The sequence below is a fragment of the Bison bison genome, unplaced genomic scaffold (assembly GCF_000754665.1).
Source record: "Bison bison bison isolate TAMUID 2011002044 unplaced genomic scaffold, Bison_UMD1.0 scf7180017864274, whole genome shotgun sequence".
NCBI lineage: Eukaryota > Metazoa > Chordata > Mammalia > Artiodactyla > Bovidae > Bison > Bison bison.
This window is the reverse complement of record NW_011494846.1, coordinates 84798-103578: the sequence shown is the minus strand read 5'-3', so window position 1 is coordinate 103578 and position 18781 is coordinate 84798.

Here is an 18781-nt window from a genome sequence, read left to right as displayed (position 1 = left end):
TTGTGTTTTGAGACAAACTTAATGGAGGGTATCTCACAAAGGACCAAGGATTTGGGCTCTGGGTTACATAAAGCAGCCATGGCAACTCAGATCACTAACAGAGGGGGATTAGTATGCTCGGAAGTGGAACGATGAAAGTATATTTGTCTCAAGGGACACCCTTCAAGAGTTTGACTAATTCTGCACAGGATGGCTTTTTTTCACCATTTGTAGATCATCTGGGGGGTGACAGCTTCCTCTGGGAGGCAATACACAAAATGACAGAGTCAAAAAGAGTCTTGAAGAGTTCAGTTGTATCCGTCTCTTTGAGACCCGATGGACTGTAGCCTGCCAGGCTCCACTGTCCATGGGATTTCCCAGGCAAGAACACTGGACTGGGTTGCCAATTTCTTCTCCAGGGAATCATCCTGACCCAAGGATCAAACCCAGGTCTCCTGCACCTCCTGCGTGGGCAGGCAGATTCTTTACCACTGCGCCACTTGGGACACGCATGGTGGTCAAAGACTCATTTATAGGTTGGGAAACTGAGGGGGAAGGGACTTAACCAAGTTCACACAAAACTATGCAAAGCCTGAATTGTACCAAAAAACCAAATCCAACAGCTCCCAATTCAGCCCCCTTTCCAGAATTGAATAAGGATGCAAAACTTCAGTTACACAAGATAAATAAGATGTGTAAGTTCTAGAGATCTACTGTTCAGACTGGTACCCACAGCTATCCACACTGTAACTTTGAATAGTTACTAGTAGAGGAACTCTATAGTGGGAAGAAGAAAAACAAACATGAATCTGGTTCATGACCCCAAGGTTAAGAAGGCCACCCTTCAGCTCTCAGAACTTGTGTTTGGAACCCATATCCCAGAACAAATACAGACAGCACACATCTATAAAAAATAAAACCAAGTTTCACTGAAGTGTAGTTTATAACTATTTAGCCATTTATTGAAAAACAAAATAATCAGGGCCCTCCTGTTTTCATCTCTGTGCACTGTTAATACCCAAACTCCACCAAGTTTTACATTTTTTAAATACACGTATTTATTTTTACTATTTCCTAGTTGACAAAGCTTCACAACCAATTAGAGAAATAAATCAGCCTAATGAATTAATGATTAAAATCCGCCTCAGACACAGTGGCCTTTGTGAAGCTCGAGCATATTTAAAGCACCCCTTTTCCAATAGTTTAAAGAAACCGTGAGGAGGCATTCTTCCCTACTGATCATCAGGTGATGACGGAAAACTGCTTCAGGCTTCAACTGGATGAAACTCCAATTACACAGCACTGGAGGGCTACGAGAATTTCTGTAATCTTATCAGTATCTGTAGTGAGACCTAAGGCATGTGATTTCAAACAAGCAAAACTACGAGCAAGGATCTGTTTAGCCCACTCTATAATGCCAGGCTGTATCACTCATGTCGGCAGGTAATGGAGACAGACGTGGATGGGAGGAAAGGATCCCACAGAGGGCGGGGTTGGACGAGCTACAGACATGCAGGAGCTGGCAAGAGAGACAGCTTGGGGCAATGAAGGCTCGCTGTGCTTGGGGTCAGGAACTGGGGTCCCAGACCTGGTTGGCTGGTTTGCTCACTTTTATAAATGTGGGCTGGACAAGATTTCTTTGAACTTTAGCTTCCAGGCTGTAAAATAGGGATAATAATACCTATATTTCAGGGCTGTTAGAGTGTTAGTTGCTCTGTTATGTCTGACTCTTGACTCATGGACAGTAGCCCACCAAGTTTCTCTGTCCATGCGATTCTCCAGGCAAGGATACTGGAGTGAGTAGCCATTCCCTTCTCCAAGGGATCTTCCTGACCTGGGGATCGAACCCTGGTCTCCCACACTGCAGGGCTGTTACAAGGACTCCATAAGGTTGCATATGGAAAGTGGCCGGCACAGCATCTAGTGCATTGTTAGCACTCAAAAATGGTAGCACTTTAGCCATCCAAAGGAATGAAGCACAGATACCTTGTGGATGAAGCTTGAAAACATTATACTAAATGAAAGAAGCCAGACACAAAGGGTCAGATATTGCATGATTCCATTGATATGAAATGTCCAGAACAGCCAAAGCCATAGAGACAGAAAGCAGAACAGTGGTTGCTGAGGGGTGGGGGAAGTGCTTAAGGGGCACAAGGTTTTCTCTTAGAGCCATGAAAATCTTTTGGAACTAGATAAAGGTGGTGGTTGCATAGCATCGTGAGTGGACTAAATGCTACTCTATTGTATATTTTGAAATGGTTATTTTTATCTTGTGTGCATATGTGAAAAATAAAAATTAATCAGTGTTTATTAATAAAAAAAATTAGTGATTGCTCATCTGTTCCCCCCACACACTGTAGACCAGTTTTCTCTTTGAGAAAAAAGGAAGGGCCATGGATCTCTATGGTTCCTTACAGTTCTGGCATTTTTCTGATTCAGTATGTTCTTAATGAAATCCTTCTATGAGTTAAGTCTTGAACTGGCTGCCATGGAGACATAAAGAAAAAATAAAAGATGGCACCTGCCTTCAGAAAGGGTACTGCTAAGTAGGCAGAAAGAGACAGGCTCATGAGTCATTTAAACAAGGGCACCCAATAAAGTCCCTTTACTTTGCCAACAAAGGTTCATACAAAGCTATGGTTTTTCCAGTAGTCATATATGGATGTGAGAGTTGGACCATCAAGAAGACTGAGCACCGAATAACTGATGCTTTTAAACTGTGGTGTTGGAGAAGACTCCTGAGAGTCCCTTGGATAGCAAGGAGATCAAACCAGTCAATCCTAAAAGAAATCAACCCTGAATATATTCATTAGAAGGACTGGTGCTGAAGCTGAAGTTCCAGTACTTTGGCCACCTGATGCAAAGAGCCAACTCGTTGGAAAGGACACTGATGCTGGGAGAGACTGACGGCAGGAGAAGGGGGCGAGGATGGGATGGTTGGATGGCATCACTGACTCAACGGACATGAATTTAAGCAAGCTCAGGGAGATAGTGAAGGACAGGGAAGCCTGGTGTGCTGTAGTCCACAGGGTTCGCAAGGAGTTGGACATGACTCAGCAACTGAACAACACCTGATAAAGTCAGAACCCGACCAGGGCTCATTAGAGGAAGTGATAGGTATAGGGCAGGATGACAGGGAGAGAATGGAGGGCAGTGTGGGGCGTATTTAGTCTAGAGCCCCAAACTGGAGATGATTTGGTCCAGACTGGCATGAGAAGTCAGAGACAAATTATGTGATATTCTTCCAGTATTGCGGGCTTCCCTGGTGGTTAAGATGGTACAGAATTTGCTTGCAACACAGGAGACCCAGGTTCGATCCCTGAGTTGGGAAGATTCCCTGGAGAGGGAAATGGCAACCCACTCCAGCACTCTTGCCTAGGACATCCCATGGACAGAGGAGCCTGGCGGGTACAGTCCACGGACAAGAGAGGCAGACATACTGACTGACTGAGCACAAAGCCCAAACCCCCAGGGCGTCAGGTCTTTGGGAAGAGCAATGTGAGTTATTTTGGGGAAAAACTATGCAGTTGCAGGGACAAGATTAAATTGTCGTAAATTAGGCAGAAGTTTGGCCTTTTTTAAAAAATTAAATATCAATGAGGAAAAATGAGTCTATAAATTCCCAGGTTTTGAAATACGTGTACTTTATAAAGAGAGAAATAATCTGAGGAAACATTTCACTTTTAACCCAGATAGATTTCATTTGATTAGTCCTAGTCCATACCCTTCAAAACTGAATCTATATAAGACTTCAAAGAATTCTTGAGAAGCAAATATGACTGGTCAGGCAATGGAAGCGGGCTGTCTAAATACAGATTTTAAGTAAATCCAGTTCATTTATTCGGAAAAGGCAGTGGCAACCCACTCCAGTACTCTTGCCTGGAAAATCCCACGGATGGAGGAGCCTGGTAGGCTCCAGTCCATGGGGTTGCTAAGAGTTGGGCACGACTGAGCAACTTTACTTTCACTTTTCACTTTCATGCATTGGAGAAGGAAATGGCAACCCACTCCAGTGTTCTTGCCTGGAGAATCCCAGGGACAGAGGAGCCTGGTGGGCTGCCGTCTATGGGGTCGCACAGAGTCAGACACAACTGAAGCGACTTAGCAGCAGCAGCAGCAGTTCATTTATTCCATATTTCATCTCTTGGTATTAGGGTCCCAGACCACTTTCTTTCCATGGGTGAGGTCTTGGGCTTGAATACCAAGAAGATAGGAATTATTTTAATATATTCTTACCATTAGTCAGAAGAATAATCATCATACTGTTGACTAGCCATGAAAGACAATGTTTGATAAACTTCATTATTTTGTGAGGATGGAGGAAAAGTTCTAATCCATAGGCCTTTCCATCTGTATCTGATCTTATAAGAACAATTGAGGTATAAAGCTTATTTAAAGCATTTTTTTTCCTCCAGGAAAGACATCTGTCCTCATATCTACCATCTGATTTGTCTGTATTACTTCCCTGGAAGTAAAGAGAAGTTTTTACAAATGGAGAAATTAAAATGTTCCATTGTATAAAAAAATCGAATGTAAAGAAGATAAATCTCAGCTCCTGGAACAGTTTTGTTTTGTTCTGAGTAGGGTGGACACACATGTTTTATGTCTCATGCCAACTTGGATTAATGGACAATGGCTGCCAGGACTATTGTGTGGAGGAAAATTGGGGTTTCATCAAGGTTACTCAGGGCAAACTGCTGAGATTCAGGAGCGGTGCCTGCTTGGGTGTGGAATATATATTGTTCCTGCACAGGGAGGGGGTTTTCCTTCTTTTCATGTGAAAGAATCTAATTATCAACGAAAGCTTTTATTTTCTTATTGCTAATGCAATCCCTGTTCATTGTGGAAAGTTAGAAAATACAACTAAGACAGCAGAAACTGCCGTTCTATCACCCAGAGGTATGACAACAACACAGATAGATATCCTCTCCCCTTCTTCTGTCTACACATTATTTTCTAAAGAAGAGGTTGTGCTCATGTAGTTCTGCAGCCTCATGTTTTAGCCTTGATCATACCTCATGATAGCTCAGTTGGTAAAGAATCCACCTCCGATGCAGGAGACCATGGTTCAGTTCCTGGGTTGGGAAGATCCCCTGGAGAAGGGAAAGGCTATCCACTCCAGTATTCTGGCCTGGGGAATTCCATGGACTGTATAGTCCGTGGGGTCGCAGAGTTGGACACGACTGAGTGACTTTCACTTTCACTATACCTCATGAAAATCTTTCCATGTCATTTAAAATATCCTCCCTGTTTTCTATCGTATCAGTCAACCACTCTTATTGCATATTATGATGGTCTCTAATATTAATAACCCCAACTCCATGAAACTTACGTAGCTACATCTTTATTACATCAGGATAAATTTTCATGAATGGAATTACTATATTAAAGAGAGCACAAATTGGTTTTGATATACATTGATGAATAGCCCTCCTGAAATGCTATAAAAATGTATTCTCCATCAACATTTTAAAAGCTGAAAGTATAGTTTAAATGTGCCCAAAGACTGGATAAGAATACTAAGATTTAAGAGACTGACAAAGAACTGTGTCATATAGCAATTAGCTGTCTAAAACTGGTTTCTGTATATGCGGTTACAATGAATCATTTTAATGTCATGTTTGGAAATATGCGGGTAACAAAATACTTTTTTAAAAAACACAAAGATATAATGGAGGAGTTAGCTGCTTGTCATGAATCTTTGGACTCTTTAAGTGGGTCAGGACTTGGTACTGAGCTCCACTTTGAGATGCCTCAGAGACAGTAAGAAAAATTTCCTACAAATAGGAAAGGCAGAGCTCTGTATTGAGACCCCTGCTTTCCATATGACCTGGTATGTAAATTAAAACCAAACTAAACCTACTAAAATTATGGAAACACTTCCGCAGCCTCAATGGAAAATTCAGTCACTGAAGATTATACTTGTAGACTATAAATCTCCTTAAAATAACTGAGGCTGAAGTGTAAATATCTACCATATTTACCCTTCCCAGAACAATTCAACAAACTCCACTGGGCATCCAAATTATGCCCAACACAGTGGATGTTCAAACATGTGGACTCTTCAAACATGGTCTCACCCATTAAAGCTTGTCACAAGGCTACTGGGAGAACATTCCTTGGTGGCTCAGACCACCAAGATCTTTACCATCAGGTAAAGATCTGCTTGCAATGTGAGAGACCTGGATTCAATCCCTGAGTCGGGAAGATCCTCTGTAGTAGGGCATGGCAACTCACTCCAGTATTCTTGCCTGGAGAATTCCATGGACAGAGGAATCTGGTGGACTCCAGTCCGTGGGGTCTCAAAGAGTCAGACACAACCAAGCAACTAACACTTCACATAAATATTTGGGGACTCAGAGTAACAAGTACAAGAACAGATGTAAAATATAAGACACAGGGATGAACGGAAACAACATGCTAAAACCTGTGGATCGTTAGTGAAGGCTTTATAAAGGATAGATGGTTTAAGACAGATTCCTGAGGAAGACTGTGTGGGTATGAGATTTTTGATCAGAGTTTTTGCCTGTTCTTTGTAAGGATTTCACATGTCTCTGTTCTAGCCAGTCTGCTGACAAAGTAAAATATCTGAAATCACACAGATCAGTGGCATCTGGATACACAGTATCCATTTTTTCTCAGCTCCTTGTGTTTCCCTGGGTTGACACAGAAGTTAACATGGAGAATCAAGCTCTCCAATGCACACCAGTATCTTTCCTGGTTTGAAATTCTCCAGAGAAACACTATTTTACCTCTTTCATGTTATCAGCCTGGGAGAAGAAAAGAAACTGGCATCAATAAATATTCTGATTTTTCTTTTCTAGTTGCTATCACACATACACAATCACTTTTAAAAGATACGGTTAAAAATCCAAATGTTAAAATTTACTCATCCGTTCACGGGCCACTCATTGGGTATCCACTCTGTGTGAAATTTTTTAAAAAGCCCATCTCTACAGGATAATTAAGCTTTGGAAAACCTATGACAGCACACATGAGCTACAACATCATCTTTCAGAATCAGACTCTTCATGTTTTGAGAAAAAAGAGATTTGTTTGCCAAAATACTGTAGCATAGAAGAAAAAAACAAGAATCTTTGTGTTTTTAACCACAACAGCTGCTTTGAAAAAAAAAGTCATCATAAAAATAGTTAAGCAGGGGATGGTAATTACTCAACTTGTCATCTGATTGCTAGATTAAAAAACTCCAGATTTGTAATTGCAGTTATCATGCAAACAAATTCACAGTTCTGAAAATATGTCCCACTGGCTATGTTTTTTAAGGACAGTCACGTTGCTCAGGGAATTTGATGTGTGGGAAGTATTTGAATCATCCTAAAGATTGAATTTATAGTTATTACTTGTTCAAATGTATAATGCAGACCTGACTTACAGGATTTGTTGACTAAATAACACTCTATGAAAGTAAGATTTCTAGTATTAAAATATGGTGTGTGTGTATACACACACACAAACACACACACACACACAACACACACACCATTAAAAAAATCCTTTTGGCATGCTGCACAGCATGTGGGATCTTAGTTCTCCAACCAGGAAGCAAACCTGTGGTCCCTGCATTGGCAGCACAAAGTCTTACCGCTGGGCCATGAGGAAAGTCCCCACAAGTCATATTTTTAAAAAGACATAAAAATCCAATTAGCATCATTTAAAATATTCCATTAGCCACATTTCTGCTATATAACAGATCATATGTCTATATTCCATTATACAAACATTCAGAAGATGTGAGGTGATGTCTTCCAGGGGTCCTCAATGTTGAGGACCAGTTCTGAGCTTCGAGGATCCGTAAAAAGTGGACAGGAGGAGAGTGCAGTCAACGTCAAGCTGCATCTCAGAAAACTGCTCTCACTGGAGTGCTGAGATTAGCGTCTTGGATCTAAGAGTGCAGCTCTATTCAGTACCCACAGGACCCAGAGGGGAGTAACTCATGGATAAAAGGAGAGCTGAGGATGCTTGCATAAACACTCAGCCACTGCCTACTGGGGACAAGTTCACGCTGCAGTGAGTGTTGACCTGAGCTATTCTGAGTCTGTGCATGTGTGCTAAGTCACTTCGGTCGTGTCCGACTCTGTCTGACCCCACAGAATGTAGCCGACCAGGCTCCTCTGTCCATGGGATTCTTCAGGCAAGAATACTGGAGAGGGTTGTCATGCCTTCCTCCAGGGAGTCTTCCCAACCTAGGGACTGAACCCCCGTCTCTTACATCTCCTGCATTGGCAGGTGGGTTCTTTACCACTAGTGCCACCTGGGAAGCCATTCTCAGTCTCTGAATTTCTTTGAGTGACCTGCCAGCATGTCCAGAATTCCAAAGCGCTGCAAACACAAGAAGGGTGAGCACCACTGGAGCTAATCTTTTAAGGGGGTCACAGGAGGTTTGTGTTGAAGTGTGGCTGAGTTTCATCAGTGCAGCCTGCAGAACCTGAACGAGGGTCTTGACCTCCCTTGGGCCAGGCATCTTCATTTGCTAGATGGTGATTTGTATCTCCTTTCTCAGAGCTTTTAAAAATTAAAGCACTATTTCTAAAGTACTGGATACAGAGTACATACTCTGTGACTTTTCTAATTTAGAACTCATTATCTTGAATTCTTTTTGATCAATCATTAGAAAAGCCAATTTGCCACTACTTTAACAGCCCAGTCAATCTCGAACAAAGAAACAAACCAAAGCAAAATTTTCAGCAACTTATGACTTCATTTGAAATTATGGAGTGGTTATCATCACCTGTGTGACATTGTTAGATCCTACTACCTTCTGCCTTTTATTTTTCTATCCCCCCAATTCTTCTCCCCAACTGAGAAAACTGGGCCTGTATTAGCTTATGTTAAACGTGCAGGCACAGTCATAGTGACTCAGCCTTATGAGTGAACAGTACTTTAAGTGAATCAGTAAATATTAACTGTACAAAATGGAATAGTAAGAGTTTGAATCACAGATGTAGACAATTGGATTAATTTAGATGTACTAGTTTTAATATTTAAATTTCATGCCCGTCAGGGAAATTTTCTGTTTCCAGACACCCCTCTGGATAAAACAACTGTGAAAATAGCAACGGTAGCTGTGGACTTCGTGGGGAATAAGGCACATTCTGAAAACACAGCTTCTTGTCCCTGACTCAACTGTGCAGTGGAATTTTTTTTCCCCAGAGATCAAACAGTCCAAATCGTCTGAAGTCAATACCCCAGTAATAGACAGGCCTCTCATAATTGAATAAGCATGTGAGATTAAAGACTGGATTTATTTTATTAGAAAATTAAAGCTATCCTGCCAAATTTTAAGTGGTATTTCATTTCTCCTGATACTCTTCCAGATTCTGATGAATTATATCATTCACTAATTAGAAAAGGTTTATTCATTGCTTTCAATTCTATTTTTAAAAAACAGAAAACAAATGACAAAATAACTAGGCAAGGCAAAGTAGAAAACACACACAGAGACGCACACAGGCACACACACGAGCTCTCTCTATCCTTGAGCTCAGACTCTGCCAGAGGAGACCCAACACGTGCACATGACTGAGAACAAGGAAAGGTGTGGAAATGATACAGTAGACACAAGAGGCGGTTGTGTGAGCAGGGCAGAGAATCAGAGACAACTTCATAGAAGAGTTCATATTTCAGCAATTTTTCGAAAGACAGAACATTTTAGCCAGGAGAGGAGGAAACGGCATTTCGTGTTTTAAAAATGTTAGCAGGCATCAAAATCACCTGGAGTGCTTATTGAAGGGCTGGACCTTATTAAAGCTGGACCTTATTAAAGCTGGACCTTATCCTCAGAGTTTCTGACCCAGCAAGTGAGGTCAGCCTGAGAATCTGCATCTGCAACAGGTTCTCGGGGGCTGCTGGAGCTGCTAGTCCTGACACAGCATTGGGGGGACCACAGTGTAGGCAGAAGCACCGCGATGGCTCAGGTGGAAAATACTCGGGGAATGGTGAGCTGTCTGTGTTAGCCGGTGTGGGGCATAGTACATGCAGATAGTTGAGGTCAGAAGGCTAAAGGCATTGGGACTTCCCTGGTGGTCCAGTGGCTAAGACTCCAAGCTCCCAAAGCAGGGGGCCCAGGTTCGATCCCTGTTAGGGAAATAAAGATTCCTGCCCCAACTAAAAATCCCCATATGCCTCAACTAGAGATTCTACATGCTGCAACTAAAGATCTCACATGCCGCAGCTAAGAGCCAGCACAGCCAAATAAATATTGTTAAAAATCTTAAAAAAAAAAAAAAAAAGTAGAAGGCATTGAATGCTCTGAGGGCCCACTGAAGGTTTTTGAGCATGGGATAGGCATGGCCATCTCCCATTTCTTATAAAGGAAGAAAGAGCCATTCTTTATATATGGTAGGTTCTAGAAAGAGCTTGTAGGAGAGATTAAAGGGAGAAAGTGGGGGACAGAGGCTTGAACTAGGAGCTGGAGACTGAAAGAAAAAGGGACGGGGTATCAGAGACAAGACAGAGCATCTCCTACCTGTTTGGCTACTGATACAGTATGTGGCATGAAAGAAAAAAGGGGCATTAAGACTTCCTTCTAGATGTAGCTTCTGAATGACGGCAAGACAACGGAGCTCTCATGAGACTGGAACAGGAGCGTCTACAATAGAGAGGATGGCAGACTCGGAGAAGATTGAGCCCCACGTAGCTTATAAAATGCAGACCGGGAACTCCAGAGATATATATTTGGGGGGCAGGTTCTAGAGAGCCTTGAGACTGGACAAAAGTGCAAATAAAGGAAATACACATGGGGAATAGGGCCAAGTAAACAACCTCGAGACGTATTTAGAATCCCATGAGGAATGACACGGACAGCGGAGCCTGGCCGGCTACACTCCATGGGGTCGCAGAGTCGGACACGACTCAGCCACTTCACTTTCACTTTCAGATGTATTTAGAAGGAGGCCGGGAGAGGAGACTGCGAAACTGGGATTTGGGAAGCAGGAGATGGAGAGGAACACAGCATTACAAAGCCAAGAAGTGGAACTGTAGTCAATAAATGCTGCTAATCTTCAGTTCAGTCACTCAGTGGTGTCCGACTCTGCGACCCCATGGACTGCAGCACGCCAGGCTTCCCTGTCCATCACCAGCTCCCGGAGCTCACTCAAACTCATGTCCATCACGTCGGTGATTAGAGAGAAGCAAAGGAGAGGCCATTCACGTTGACAGTCAGTCACTGGTGTCTCTCAGAGAATGGCACCGTGGGTCAGAACCTGGGGACTGAGGTACAGACGGGAGGTGACCACGGGGCACTGCTGAGGGCCGCAGAGGGCTGTTTGAGAGAACGTGAGCCAGAATTTCAAGCAACACAAGCGTTTCATGCTTTCAGAAAAATGAAATTTTGAGGCCTTCTGACCTCAAGCAGATCAGATCACCTAAGAAGAGATTTATTCAGCAAAGAAGTTGAAGAGTTCGATACCCCCAAAAGCACTGTTAAATAACTTCCCTATAATGTGTTAATTGATGAATTCCACGTGTCATAATTTTAAGAGCACAGATGAGTCATTTTCTTCTTCAAGATAAAATTTTCTGACTTAACAAGATAGCTTAATAGATTTACCCTCAAATTTACCCTAAAATGTTAAAAAAAACCCAAACAATCCATGAGTAACCAAAAGGAAAAATTCTTTTTCCATACCTCAGTTGAGGATAAGAGGGGTGATATTGTGAACAGCATATGATGCAGTGATTGTTGTTACTGTCCAATGCTTAAGCAGTAATCGCATAAATTAGGCTACTATTTTTTGGATAAATGTCCTGTGAAGGTGGTGGACCTGGTCAGAGTCAGTAGCGCAGGTGCAAGGGAGGAAGGGGAGATATGGGAAGACAGGCCAACCCTGTAAATCCCACCGCATCTCTCCCAGCTCTGAGGTTCCACTCCTGGCTCCAGGTACGTGTTCCGTGTACGAGTTCCGTGATCAAATAATGGGACCCAACAAGCTCAATGGAGCACAGATAAGACAGCGCAGCTTGTCAACAATTCACAATACAGAAGCTTTGAAAGGACAGCCTGATATTTAACATGTGTGCCCATCTTTAAAACATTATGGAATGTCTCTACCTCCCTAAAAAAGCCACATATATAAGATATCTTCACATACTTTTTATTTTGTCACTCCTATCATCCAAGAGCAGAGAATGGATGTAACTGATTTCTTTTTGAGAAGGGCGTCGGGGGTGGGGTGGGGAGGGGTGGGCGGGAAATTCGTGGTCACTTAAAAAAATTTCTCCTCTCAGAACAGAGAGATGAAAATCTCATGTGTGATGGGGCTTCTCACTGGGGAGGTCATCAAGTTTAGAGACGTCATCAATTCCTGTGTGGTCAAACATAAGATCTCATATTTCACTGATTTTACTATATGCAGTTAAAAAAAAAACATTTTAACATTTGAGAAAGTAGGATCCATCTTATAATTGAGCTGATTAAGAAGCTTGTGTCATGGTTTAATTGGTTTTTTTCCTTTCTTTTTTTGGTGCACATAAAATAATGGTACATCCTACAGCTGATGGCATTGTAGATTGAGTGAAACAAAATAAATGTTTTCCAAATTTCCTGGAATCATCTGGATCAGGCAGGTCATCTCTACTATTGCTCCTTTTTTGATGCTTGTGGGTACATTTCTTTAAAAAATTTTTTTTGCTTCTTGTTCAGCTTCTATTTTAGCCTAGTTATATATTCCATTTTCCAGCACATAAAAATGATTAATTTTGTGTGTGCTTTTGGTTCCTAAGACCCTTTTTTTTTCATTTATATTATCGTAAATTGCTAATGAGGACTACAAACTAATGAGCACTATAAACTAATGAGCACTGAAAATATTTATGTTTTTCAATAAATCAGTTGGCTGGAAATAGAAGAGTAGGGGTAGAAGTCTGCATCTACTCATTAATGTTGGCCTTGTGTTTGTTGTTTAGTCGCTCAGTCGTGTCTGACTCTTTTGAGACCCTGTGGACTGTAGCCCACCGGGCTCCTTCTGTCCATGGGATTTTGCAGGCAAGAATATCAGAGTGGGTTGCCATTCCCTTCTCTAGAGGATCTTCCAGACCCAGGCATCGAACCCACGTCTCCTTCATTGGCAGGTGGATTCTTTACCTCTGAGGCACCAGGGAATCCCATTAACTGGCTATATACATTTTACCATAATTACATAAAATAATGCATAACTCAATTTTCCCATGATCTTAAGGGCTGTATATATCCAAAGGGTTGCATGAGGTTAAAGTCATACCAGAACCTAGAAATGCTATTGTCTCTACCCAGTTCCATCAAGTTGAATCCAGTGAGGCTACCAATATGGTGTAAGCAACACTAAGCCAGGATATCAAAAGACTGGATTGACAGTTTATGAAGTCACTTCTTGGAAGCTAGTTCTTGATTTATATAAGTACAGATACTGGCTTAAGTGTTGCAAAAGAATCTTCTAGTCTAGCATTCTAGGATATTAGGAAAGAACTGAGGCAGACTTTCTACTTTGCTTAATAAGTGAGAGTCACTTAGTTGTGTCCAACTCTTTGCGACCCCAAGGACTATACAGTCCGTGCCATTCTCCAGGCCAGAGTACTGGAGTGGGTACTAGATCCCCTAGAGAAGCTGTTCCCTTCTCTAGGGGATCTTCACAACCCAGGGATCAAACCCAGATCTCATACATTGCAGGTGGTTTCTTTACCAGCTGAGCCACAAGGGAAGCCCCAAAATACTGAAGTGGGTAGCCTATCCCTTCTTCAGCAGATCTTCCCAACCCAGGGTCTCCTGCATTGTAGGCAGATTCTTTACCAACTGAGCTATCAAGGACAATAAAGTTTTATTAAATAGTCCATTCACAGGAGGTTTTTCTTGTTTTTCTTTTTCCCTCATTTCCCCAGTTTAATTTAGCCTTATTAATTCCAACTGAATCTCCAGATGATCTCTAAGATGCCTTACAGTTTTAAAACTCCAGGATTCTGCTAAGTGCTTCCTTCCTAAACTTCTACAGACTTCTTAGCTCCTTTTTTGCTATTCATTCTTCCCTCTTCTGCCATCCATGCCCTGGCACAGCTGTCAGCCAAGCAGTGTGGATACCCTGTTTTCTTTTATTTTTCTTTCTCACATGTGAACCCCTGTAAGTACTTTTGTGGCCTCATGCTGAACTCATTCTCCTTTGCCTACACATTCTCACACATACTTGGGAAGGTGAAATCTGTCACCATCTCGTCCAAGAGGGCGTCGGCTCCAACCCTGCAGAGTAGACCATCAGTCCCTCGGCCCTGCTGACCTTCTCACTAATACGACATCCACAACTGAGTTTTATCACCAAATTAGACTGTGTTTTCCTGTATTTCATTTGTACCCATCTCTTCAGGTTTTTGTACATTCTCCCCACTAGACTATTATCAGACTATATTAATATACTCAAAATCCTTCTCCAAATTACTTCACTAATACAAAGTATTAAGTCACATCTTTACACTTATTAAGTCACACCATCACACTTGTTGTTAGCTTCGGTATCTTGAATACAACATTCAAATGCCCTAACGAATCCCAATACATAATCACTATATGTTATCTTCCCAATAGTTTCACCTTATTTTTTAAAACAAATACACTCAAAACTGAATTGTGGTGGAAGGCCCCCGAGGAAATGAACTACTCTAATTGACTTTTAAGCTTTAACTCAGTATTTTCTAGATCAAAAAGCACCTTTTGTTATGACTGCCCTAATGAGTTACAATATTAAAATTAGGAATCACTCTGTTGAAGTTAAGAGGGAAAAAAAAAATGACACACAATGAGACATAAAATCAGTTTGTTCATCTTGAACCTAAGAAATCTTTGCACAAAATACCAAAAGGGTCAAGTCAGTCTCCCTGCACTTATTCCCCACTAGACAGGGAAGCCATGGGGTTGCAAAGAGTCAGACACAACTTAGTACTGAACAGCAACAACATCCTTTTTAGGTTGTAGCTTTTTGCTGAGATGTCCAGACTATGAGGTTTTTCTCTTGCACACATTGAATGATATCTCTGGATTTAAAAAATTGATGCCAGGAAATTATATCTCTTAAAACTCATTCCAAACAAAGAAAAGAATAAACAACCAGGCTGGAGATGGTAAAGTTATGGAGTTTAAATTTTTTCTTTCTCACTGCTTCTTTCTTCCTTCTCGATGGAGTAATGGAAAGAACATAGGGTTGGAGAAGAAACATAGGGTTGGGTCAGAAGACCCTGGGTTCTAGGGTTGTGTCTATTGTTTATTTATTTTGGCATCAAGGTTTTCATAGATTAAATGGAAATAAGAATATTTTAAAACTTGCACACAGTATTGATGGAAACAGTAAAGGCAATATTGTATGTGGAAAATTTTGGTCAACTGCAAAATAGTATACCATGCTCTACAGCATTGGAACATAAGCTCTGAATTATTATTACTGTTATTACTAGAATCATCTTCAGCTACCTTTCTTCTATGCCTTTGACTATAAATGGCCACTTGGATAAAAGTCTGCCCACAAGCAATTCTATCAAAACCCCTTTCCTTTATTATTTTCAAGATCATATTAACATCAGGTTAACCTGATGACAAAAACATTGACACTAGATGGTCATAAAGTCTAACTACACAGCTGTACAGCCTGGCCAGGACCATCAAGATAACTGACATATCAGAAATTTGTAACTTGTTGATTTCTAGTAATGAATCTGAGTTACATGATGTAGGTGCTTCTTTATGGGTCTCTTTTCCACTCCCAGAAGAAATACAGTTAGGTTTTTTCCCTTCCTGTGGAATCCCACAGAAGTATTAGGGCACGTAGGATTATGAAATGCCTTTTTTATTATGGGCTTCCCAGGTGGCTTCAGATGGTAGGAAATCTGCCTGCAATGTGGGAGACTGGGGTTCATTCCCTGGGTTGGGAAGATCCCATGAAGAAGGGAATGCAACCCACTCCAGCATTCTTCCCTGGAGAATTCCATGGACAGAGGAGCCTGGTAGGTTACAGTCCATGGGGTTGCAAAGAGTTGGATACAATTGAGGGACTAACACTTCCACTTTTTTTATATAGCAAGAAGACAACACAGTTATTTTTCACCCAGAAAAAAATTATGAAAAAATCTAATGTTTTGTATGTCCAGTAATTGGTTCTAGCTTCGAAAGCTGACAATTGTCCAATTTACATCTGTATTTTGATTTTGGTGGTATTACACAAGACATTACATGAAAAGATGTGAAGGTGAATTCTTTCCAGATGAGTGTCATCTATAGCGTAACTCCAGCTTAATGCTTGGCCTCAGCTTTCATCACACTCCAACATTTGGAAAACATGCTTTCCGTACATCATGATGAAATACTGCACTGGTGGAGATCCTTTTATAAATCTTTTATGCAATTGACTTAATGAAGTGAATCACACATACCAAACATGTTCCCAAGAAAGGTCAAATTTAAAAATGGATATTGTTTTTCCCAAAGTAACTATGGTAGAATATGACATTTAGAAGGTGTCACTCAGCCTTTTCATACAATTTGACATAATCTTAAATCAGTGAAATGCTCCAAGTTGCTACCTGGAGACCTTCACAAAGGAAAGAAAAGAGAACAATTTTAGAGCAGAAAGAAATTGAATAATTTTCTGAGTGGGACTGGCGGAATTTATTTTTGGAAAGAAGAACCAACCAGAATAAAAGAACAAAGAGATCAAAGACTGCCACTCTACAGATTCAGGAAAGGGTCATAAACTGTTGACATTTTGATACCACGTGAATTTGTTCTAAACACTGTGCATGATACATTTGCTACTCAGGTATCAAAAATTACAAGAGAAAGGTATCCTTTGAAAATTAGCCCAGCATTAAAAACATCTTCCTTAGTTTTACACTGATCTTTTAGGTGACCACCCAGAGTGTACAGGACAAGTCTCCACTCCATTAGTTAGACAGCAGGATATGTAATCTTTATGAAAAACTTCGAGATGTGAACAGTCAGCGTGGTCACCTCAGCACTGGCTTTAAGTTGGTCACTTGTGATATAATGCTTTATTTACTTTAGATTTAAGGAGTGATATGCTTCCCTGGTGGCTCAGTGGTAAAGAGCCTGCCAATGCAAGGGATGAAGGTTTGATCCCTGGGTCAGGAAGATCCCTTGGAAAAGGAAATGGCAACCCACTCCAGTATTGTTGCCTGGGAAACCCCATGGACAGAGGAGCTTGGCGGGCTACCATCCATGGGGTCACAGAATGAGACATGCTGTTCAGTCTCTCAGTTGTGTCCGACTCTTTGTGACCCCATGGGCTGCAGCATGGCAGGCTTCCCTGTCCTTTATCATCTCCCGGAGTCAGACATGACTTAGCAACTAAACACCACCACCAACAATCTGGAGGGTGACCCAAGCCTAGAATGCCAATATTTCCAATTACGTTCCAATATTCAGTGACTTTGTTTGTTTTGACCACACTGCTGGCATGTGGCATCTTGGTTACCTGACCAGGATGGAACAATTTTAGAGTGAAAAGAATCTGGAAATTAGAATAGAAAGGTATGTTTCTCAAGTAGAATCTTCAGCCTCATCTACTTCACTGTATCACTTGCATCCGTTATATATGGCAGCTCTCCCTGATCCCCTCGCTTGCTTTTTTCAAAAAACATCCACTGAAACCTCACAACGTTAAGTAAACTATGCATTTTAAATCTTTAGATTCCCAAGGAACAGATGTATATATATTGGAATTCTTCTAATTTAAAATATTCTTTATTGAATTAAGTTTACAGAATGGCCAAGAAGCATTTGGAAATCTTTAATGAATTTTGAAAACAATAATTTAGGTTTCTTCATAAATGTGAAGATTCATTTTTCTAAAATGTAAGTTCTGGCTAAGAGAAGACATGCTTTCTATCAAGAATTTTCCCTGAAGAAAATTCTCACTCTTTTACTGAGAGAAAAAACAAAAAAAAATTCAACACAATGGGCTAATTTAGTTTGCCCTTTTGAAAATGGAGGAATAAAAATATATAAAATAAACTTCAGAAATCATGATGTAACTCTCCATACCAATCAACTGACCTCCCGTATTATTTAATTTATAAGGACACAGCAAAAAATTGACAAGCTATGTTGCTACCTCCCCTCTCATCACCCACATCAAGTATGAGGACCCATTAATCACACTTCCCACTTTTACATGGGCAGTTTTGTTACAGTCCTGTGATTTCCAATTCATTTGTGAATCAAATTGTCCTGCCCCAAGAGTGCTAAATCACAGGCAGTTTGTGTTCAAAATGTCTTTATCCTTTTAACATGAGTTAATGTTTCCTGGAAAGGTTAACAAAACTGAAATGCAAGATAACAGTTGTCATTAGCATCCTTAATTGACACAGCTAGTTACCTGGGAATGGAGATCAGTGCTAAGTAGTTCGTTCTGGGCTGTAAAGTAGTAGTCTCATTTGTTAACATTTTGATTGTTTTTTTTAAGATTTTTTTTTTTTAATGTGACCATTTTCAAAGTCTTTGTTGAGTTTGTTACAGCATTGCTTCTGTTTCATGTTTTGGGTTTTTGGCCGGAGGCATATGGGATCCCAGCTCCCCAACCAGGGATTGAACCCCCACCCCCACACTGGAAGGCGAAATCTTAGCCACTGGACCAGCAGCCACGTCCTTACATCTTGACTATTAACTAGGGTTTCTCTGTTCTAAGTAAAATAATCCTTTCCATTATTGTCTACTTTGTATTCTTGATCCTTGCTACGCAAAAGAGGAGTTTCAATAGACAGTGGTACCAATATCTCATAGCAGCTTGTTAGAAATGCAGAATCTCAGGCCCAC